This window comes from Castanea sativa, chromosome 7 (genome assembly GCF_040712315.1).
Source record: "Castanea sativa cultivar Marrone di Chiusa Pesio chromosome 7, ASM4071231v1".
Taxonomy (NCBI): Eukaryota; Viridiplantae; Streptophyta; class Magnoliopsida; order Fagales; family Fagaceae; genus Castanea; species Castanea sativa.
This window is the reverse complement of record NC_134019.1, coordinates 4,646,827-4,656,305: the sequence shown is the minus strand read 5'-3', so window position 1 is coordinate 4,656,305 and position 9,479 is coordinate 4,646,827.

Sequence of the window (9,479 nt, the reverse complement as noted above, 5' to 3'; positions counted from 1 at the left end):
AGAACCACGTGGCAACTTCCTCAAAAACTCAAATCGACATGACGGTTAACCAAGTAAGTGATGACACGTGGCACAATTTGGTGGCCTTTGGAGCCCCACCCTCTACCTTGAGGCACGTGGGATGATATGTTGAAGCGTGTCCAAAAATCGAAGAGCTTTGGACGACCCTTAAACAGGGGGCAACTGATGGGTATTGATTTTGCCTATCTCCAAGTCGTCCATAAAGGTCGTCCGTAACCCGTCTGGAATGGTAAACACCCTTCGGAGCCCACCTGTAACTACCTCGTCCAAGCAAGAAGAGCTCTGGACGAGGTAAGCACCATCATAGTGATGCACTCGTCCAAAGTGCCGACAACCTCGTCTTGAAGGAATTTGCCTGTTAGACGAGAGAACCCCTGCGCGTGTACCAAAGCACACTCAACTAAGGAACTCCAGGACGAAGGTATCGTACTTAGGAAAATCTCCGAATATGACGTGATAATCCCTTATCCCACGCACAACCGCCTGGTATCCGTTGTGGAACAGAAGCATAACTTCTAAACGGTTATGCAAGTTACGGTTGATTTCTACCTCTCCTTGAATCCAGGCGAAGTTCCAGTTTTGATAACCGCCTATAAGAACACTATATAAAGGCTGTCTCAGACAAGGCCAAGGTACGTTCATTTATTACTCCAAAAAAGTTGGAACTCATATAACATAGAGAGAAAAACTAACTTTGCCATCGGAGGGTTTTTGGCCGGCAGCCCTGGTCGCCTTTGATTCGCTTTTCTTTCTTTTTCAGGCCGCAGAGAGAACCAGTAGTCCATTGAAGTCCGAAACATCCAGCCTACTGATCTTCTTTGCATCATTATTATTATTATTATTATTATTATTATTATTATATATTTTAAGAACCCCGAAACACCCTGAAACGGGCAATATTAGAGACAAGTAACAGAAAGAGGAACATTGATTTAACTTTCAAGGAATAAAAATGGTAAAATTAGGAAAAGTGCTTGTTGGTAGTGCATAATAAATTTATAGTGTCGAGTTCCATTTTCATAAATAATGTATTAAGAAACAATAGTGTTTTGTCTCTTTTGTTTTTGTTGATAAATTATTACATCTTAATATATTAAGAAACAATAATTTTGTGTATTTGTATTGGTTGATAGTTTGTTAATAATATATGGATGCATATTTGATTTTTTTTTTTTGCTTAATTATCTTCGGCCCCCTAACTTGAAATCCTGGGTCCGTCCCTGCATTGAGACCTGTAAGTTTGTATCAAAATCCTATCATGACTATCATCCTAAGAACAAATTCCCGTTGACGCATCATATCCCAACATTCCCATCACACAGTCATCTTCCAGATTCTATTCCAACCAATCAATAATACAATGTGCAACTCCAAGGATATATCTCTGCCTATATATATGTCAATTACGACGAAGGATTTAAAATAAAGAAAGACATGAAACTGGTATATAGAAGATCAGTGAAATTTGTCTGTGTCTTGCATGAAGAGATAGAGAGTGGAGTTGAGCCAGGGATGACTTAACCGAAATTTTCTGTGCAAGCAATATGCTTTGTCTCGGCCATAGGCTAAATCTTTCTTGGCTCCCCTTCGCTTTCTGTATCTCTCATGCTAGGCCCTTGATAATCATGAATTTGCACCAAATAATATCTCTCTCTCTCTCTCTCTCTCTCCCAAAGACCCAAAAAAGATGAACTCTGTGATTGTTTTGGCAATGGTTAGGATACCGCTTTTTATTTCAACTTGGTAGTCATATGGTCTCATCCTAGTTTTAAATTAAATATTAGTATAGTACAACGAAAACAGAAGGTTTATAAACCCTTTGTAGTAGGAAAAGGATCTATTTGCAGTGAAACATAGAGAGGAATGGATCCTTTTCTTTGTAGAAGACTAGTCATTATTTGCAAACGTAATTCCTAGAACTCATATGAGGAATCGGATATCGACAATGCCAAAAAGAAAACATGACTATAGGGTTTTTATTTATTATCATTTTTTTAATTATTTATTTATTTGAGCTGACCAAAAAAGGGGAGAGAGAGGACTCAAATGACCCCCGGTATTTATTTGAGCTTACAATGTCAATGATCCAAGAGGCTATTTGCAAAACGTGACTCTAGTTACTAGAAAATAGGAGAGAGAGAGAGAGAGAGAGATACGTAGCAAACCAACCAAAACATTGAAATTCGAATGACCTCCCGTACTTATTATCGATACATTAAAATAATTTATTCATACATTTTATATGCTTTTGCAAATGTCAAGGCCATTATGAAACCTATTTGCGTTGTGGAGGACTACAATTAATGGATTTCAACATAAGGCTCTTGTGCTCCTACAACAGAAGGATCACGATAGCAACTATTGGTTGCCCTTATGTACTTCCAACAAAAGCTACAAATGCCAAAGTTAAGATCATGAGAGAAATATCGTCACAAATTGCTTTGAGCCTTCCATTTACACTTAGGTTGTGTTTGGTTGGGTGTAAAATATTTTTCGGGTGTAAAATAATTTCAGGTAAAAATATTTTTCAGAAAAGAAAAAATTTTCAAGTGTTTGATGGTATTTTAAAAAATACTTCGAAAATATTTTTAGTGTTTGGTTGTGTTCTTGAAAATACTATGAAAAACACATTTTCTACTTGTTGCTCATATTTTCTCACATTTTCTCAGCTCCCAAACAAATAATATAATTTCTCAATACAGAAACACAACACAAACAAAACCCAAAAAAAAAATTCATCAAATCCGGTCAGAAAAGAACGAATCAAATCGGCGATCTCGCCGGCGACTGGGTTTTTCGCGTTGAGGCATTGATAATCAGATCAGCGATGGCGAAGGGTTTTTCGCATTGAGACAATGGCGATGGCGATCGGCGAAGGGTTTTTCGCGTTGAGGCGATGGCGATCGACGATGGTTTTTTCGCGTTGAGGCGATGGCGATGGCGAAGGGTTTTTCGCGATGGCGATCGATGATGGGTTTTTCGGGTTGAGGCGATGGCGATGGCGAAGGGCTTTTCACGATGGCGATCGGCGATGGCGAAGGCACGATCTCGCCAGCACGAGTTGGGGCACGATCTCTCTCTCTCTCTCTCTCTCTCTCTCTCTCTTTGCGCATCTGAGTCCGGAAATGGTTTGAAGTGAAAATTTTCACTTCAAACCATTTCCAAGTCAAACCCATTATTTTTACGGTCAACGAAAATGCATTTTCGGAAATTCTATTTTCCATGCGCAACCAAACACACGGTTTTGCAGAAAATGATTTCCTGAAACGGTTTGAAGCCAAAATAAACGGACCCTAGTCTTGAACTTGTTCAACTAGTATTTGGAGAGTTTTTGTTAGTCAATCATGGAATTGGCCCTAAGCTATACTTAAACAGTACTTGCAAATACATGTATTGGGAGTGAATCTAAATAAATCTTGATTTGGAAAATTTTAGAGTACACCAAAGAAATTTAGAAATATATGTTGAAAACCTCATGGTTTAATCATTGGAAGAGTCAAAGAATAGAAAAAGAAACCGATTCCCAATTTTGATCGGACCAATTTTGGGTCTAATTTTTCACTCAACTAGTCAGTTCAATCCGGTTTTTAAAATAGTAGAAAACCTACATAATAACACAATATAGAAGGTTAGCACAACTTCTTTAGACGCAATAACTTAGTTCATTTGTACATATTTAACTTCCTTCCAAAATTGTTAGTACATTTGTATTTGTATTTTTCTTTTTGGAGAATCTAGTACATTGCTGTTATTTCCTTGTAATTGTACAATTTTTAGTGAATATGTAGTGTTAATAAATTGACAACTCCTTTGTTGGTAAGATCTCATTCTTTAAAGTAAAGGATATTGGTTAATTAAAAATCAAGACATAAAATTGCCAAATGGACAAAAGTCTAGGCTAATAAAGTGTGGTTAGAAGAAATATAGATTACAAGATATTATATAATTAATCTGTTAGGTTTTCCTTATGTTTTAGGTATTTTTATGGATTGTCAAAGGGAAAATTGTTAATGTTATGTGTCCATGAATGTTGGCAAACTATTCTCAAAATATGTGCAAATGTAACTTAAGTTGTAAGTATTTAGTGTCTTGTTAAGTGATTGAAGATCACATTTCAAGAAAATCACTTAACGAGATCACATTTCAAGACACGAGAAAATTCTCAAGAATTTTTTAAGAAACAATCGTGTCTGCTAGCTGCCTTAACTGCAACTCAATTGACTGAGGCTCATTATAGATTGATTCATTCCTCAACACCAGTCGATTGGCCGAACCACAACAAAATTGAATTCTTAGATTTAGCCCCATGATAAAATTGGGGAGAAAATGTCCATACACCCCCTAAACTTTCAACTACTGGCCAAAAGACCCCCTCAACTATTTTATTGGCTAATTTACTCCTTAAAATATTCATAACGGTCAAATCAATGATTCAGTTAGTCACACGTTAAAACACTAACGGAATAAGCACATGTCACTCATGTGACTTTAAAATACAAACTTAAAAAAAAAAAAACCCAAACATCCAAAACGCAACGAAAAGAGGAGAAGAGAGGCAGGTCCAGCAAAGAGAGAGAGCGAATCCACGCTGTTCAGAGCCACCGCCGAGCTTCTCTCCTCCGTCGTGCCGCCCTTGTCCCGGCAGTGCCTTGGTGGTTCCGCCGTACTGTTCAATATGGGTATTTTTTTTTTCCTTCTTACGTATTTCTATTGAAATCCTCTAAGAACTTTTTTTTTTTTTTAATCTCCATGTGCGAATTTTTATAGTAGAAATTCTTGTTTTGGTTTAATTTATGGGTTGGTCTCTATGAAATTCTTGGTTTTTTACTATCTCCATGTGCCTTTCACCAACTGTTGCATTTGAGTATGCCATAAAACTGTTTGATTAAATGACTGAGAGAGATATGGCTGCTGCTAAAGGGGTTCGGTTGCTTGGGGCCTATATTAATTAGCTAAATTGACATCTTCATGCAGTTCAAAGAAAAAGCGAAAGGGTAGGAGGTGATTGTGGAATTGCTGTCATGGAAGTTAATATAGAGCTAAATACACACAAGTGGCAATCTCTCAACCAGTGAGTTTCTAAATTTTAGGGAAGGGCTACATTAGCTATATAAGTTCCAGCAATAACACCAAAAAGCTTTCCGGGTAACCAGTTCATCAACTCTATTTGGTCCCTAAATAAAAGAGATTTTGGAGGTGCTGCTACTATTTTCTAACTAGAGTCTCTGCATTGCAACATTTTCTTTCTGGGAACTTGGCCACATGTCTCTTAGTTTCTTTCAATGGCAATGTACTAGCATGTAAGCCAAAGATATTGATGCACCAAGTGATTAATATATAATATATAGTTTAGTGTTAAAGTTATGGCTTTTGGTTAGTTTTTTTTATTATTATTTTTATAAATCTTAGGACTCCATGAGGTTTAGCTTCCCCACCTTATGGGTCTCGGTGTAATGATTCCAGCCATATGGTCTACTGACTAAGCCACCATGTTAGAGTAGTACTACTACTACTAGAAGTTTCTGAAGCAGAGATTCCTATTCCAACATCATTGCTTCTCAGTTCAGTTAAAGGTTTATGCAGTTTAGGTACTTAACCTAGACATGTTTTTTCCCCGCTCCATTTTCTTTTTCCAAAGTTTATTTGTTTGATTAGTACTGTAAAAACTAAGAACATGTGATAGAATTTGAGTATTAATTCAGCATTTTGTGGGTCATGCTAAGCCACCATCGTGGAAACTAGTATCATTGATCATGTGCATAATCCATTTATAAATGGTAAACAATGATATTGATTAGCAACAACAATGCATATTGTAATATTTTGAATTATGTGAATTGAATTAGCAGCAATCATGCACATGTGCATGTGCAAATTGTTATATTTTTTTTCCCACTATTATATATATATATATATATATATATATATATATATATTTTTTTTTTTTTAATTTTGTTTTCTCCAGCTCTTCTATTAATGTTCTTGTTAATTTTTTATTTTAGCCATGGATGAATGTCCACTGTCACTTCCTGAAAATTCACCTTCTATGCCAAATGTACAAGCCCCTCAATCCCAATATGTATCTATTGAGGCTAATGGCCAATCTGAAATTGTTAATGTTCTAATTGATGTGGAGGATGACGAAGATTACAATTTGAGTGATTTTTTCTGAATTTGATGATGATATAATTGAAGATTTTGGTATGGAGATGATGGAATCAATAAAGCTATTGGAGGCAAGCAAATATACATCTGGAGCTAAAGGGAGTAAAAAATTATCGGTAAGTTTCAAGTACTACTTTGTTAAACTTTTCATCCAAATTTCAAGTACTACTTTGTTGAACTTTTCCAGCCTTTTTGCATTTTTATAGGGTACTCAGCAATCAAATATAGGTACTCAACAATCAAGTCAGAGTCGTACAAAGGACAACACTAGTGGAAGCAAGAAAGATAAGGGAAAGGCTAAGGTCTAGTGGCAGCAAGAAGATAAATAATTTTTTAATTCAATATTTTGTTTAGTGATACACGGCCTTCTAAAAATACTGATGGAGCCAGTATACCTTTGTTTTTCAATATTGCTGGAAAAGTGTAATTATTGATTCATTGAGTGTTATTTTTTTGGCAAACAATATACCATTTGTAAACACTCATTTGATATTTCAATCCATGACATATTGAGATCCTTTTAAGTTTTATTACGCCATATATGCAGTTACAATGCACGTCTCTGTTTAAACTTATATGTAGTTAGAATGCACGTCTTTGTTAGGGTGACATTTCTTTGGTCATCTTGAAAGCTATGACAATTACAATAAAAACATAGGAATGAATCTACAGCCTTTCCTGTTAGTATTTTTCCCACCACACCCTAAATGGTTAGTTTCAATTAGTTCCTCCAAGAACCAACATTTGGAATGGACCAATATATATTGAATGAATTAAAGAATTACAAATGGAAATGTGGCAAGTGGACAATTACTAAACTTGAGAAAAGCTTTTCCTACAGATAATTACTAAACTTGAGAAAATATACTGCCATTAATTTCATAAGTTGAACATTACATAGTTGTGAACATTTGTATATTACATTACATCTAATTTTCACATATAGATACATTACATTACAAATCCTTTTTTTTAGTACTCCTACATATTTAGTCGCCGCAAATAAAGATGACTTTCAACGTTAACACTTGGACCCCATACAAAAGGCTATCACAATCCCACTATTGATTTAAGAAACCACTAATAATCACCAAACCCACTTAGGGATTCTCTTATGCATTGCAGCTTCATTCTTCAGCCTTCAGTTAGTGTCCAATAGTCTAGTAGTTACACTTTTTTCTAGTTGGTGTGAATTCAATGTCATGCCTCTCAAAGTAGTTACATACATTACATTCTTCAGTCTTCAATCTGATCACCTGAGACAGCTACGTTCCCTGCAACAAACAGATTTTAAAATCATAAGAACCCCAGGTTACATAAACCAATAATTTTTTATATTACACTCTACTAAAATTATATACTACCAAATGCCAAGTTTGAATGAAATTATTGGCAAACAGTGAAGCAAGATATCTGCAGCACAATGCAAGCATTCTTCCATTCAGGTACCAAGATGCATTTATTAAAGAGGTGGATGTGAGACCAGTTTGTCATAATCCTCCTGCAGGTCAGCAAACACAGAGTTCATTTTAGATACCTCATTTTACTGATTGGTATTTCAAAGACAAATTTGTCAAGCAGGAATGGTGAACAAGGAATAAGATGAATCAAGGACACTTTCACTTTAAATATATATATCAATTAGAATGGACCTTATTGGCAGTTTCTCCCAGTAAATACGATGGTGATCACAAAAATGATAACATAACAACAAATCCATAATAATGTTCCTTGCATCACATTTAGAAAGATAATGGCTTCAATCTACCAAACCTACTAGTCTAAGTTTATTACCCGTAGAAGTAAGAGGCTTTTTATTAGCCATGACAATGCAACAGCCCAAATCAACCACTTGTTTCATTACTCCAATAGTCTCAGAACTAGCAGAACAATCCACTAGAGTCAAACCTACAATAAATCAAAAATACCAAATTCGAAACCAAGAGCATGAAAATAGGCCCCAAAAAAAAACCCAATTTCTAGAATTCAGTGAAACATAAAAGAACACACACGTGCATACCACATGCCCATTGATTTACCCAAAAGAGCTGCAATGTCTATAAGTTTTGTCATTGAATCTGAACTGGTTAGTACTTGATAATCAGCTCCTTCAAAGAAAAAAAAAACATACAAATAAAATTGTAAATCCATTTTAATGAGTAAAAGCAAAGACATAGATATATATAGTAATGGAATTACTAGAAGTAGTAGAGTGTGAGGAGAGAAGAACCATTGGACTTGAGTTGACAAAGTTCCAAAAGAAATAAGTATGGTACTGCTTATGCATTTGAAGCTAAGAACAAATATGGTGAGTTAGTGTTCAGGGGCATCAGGAGCTGTGCTGCAACCTCTGTGACTTATGCTCTTCAAGAAGCCTTAGTGGAAGCATCTATCACAGCTAGAAGCCTAGGATTTCAGCAAATTTTGTTGCTAAGTTGTTGCAAATAGCTAGTCCAAGTCTGCAGTGGGTGGAGAATTCCGGATTGGAAGGAAAGGACTATGAGGCAGACATTTCACACCTTCATGGGATTAGTTTCTAAGCTGATTTTTGTACCTAAGGTTGTCCTTTCTAATGTTTGACAGTTAGCCGTGATGGCTACAAAAATGCCAACTCAGTACTGTTGGCCTAGCATGGATCATGTTGTTAGCTAATTTGAACTTTTTCTTTATATGGTATATAAAAAAAAAAGGCCTATCTATTGGAAATTAGTTTGAACTGATGCATGCAGCCAGTTTCAGGCTTCATTGGTTAAACCATCAGAGCAGTAGCCATATGTCTCTCAAGCATTTAATCAAACACCTAGTGAACAACACATGGAGATAAATAAAAAATAAAAAATTTCACAGAGACCCAACCCAAAAATTAAAACAAACAAATAATTCTTACTATAGAAATTCTTACATGGAGATAGAAAACAAGTTCACCGCCGAGCTCACAGAGACCCAACCCAAAAATACCAGGTGGTACAACAAATCAAGCTCACAGAGACCCAACCCAAAAATTAAACCAAACCAATAATTTCTATTATAGAAATTCGTACATGGAGATTAAAAAAAGAAGAAGTTCATTGTGGATTTAAACTCAGGGATGGATTTAAACTCAGGGAACGAATGAAGGAAAAAAAAAAAGACATACCAAGATAGAATGGCGCGGCAGAACCACCAAGGCACCGCCGGAACAAGGGTGGTGAGACGGCAGGGGAAAGCTCACAGTGGCTCTAAACTGCCCGCCTAAGCTCTTTCACTGCCGGACCTATTTCTCTTCCTTCTTCTTTTAGCTAGGTTTTGTGATT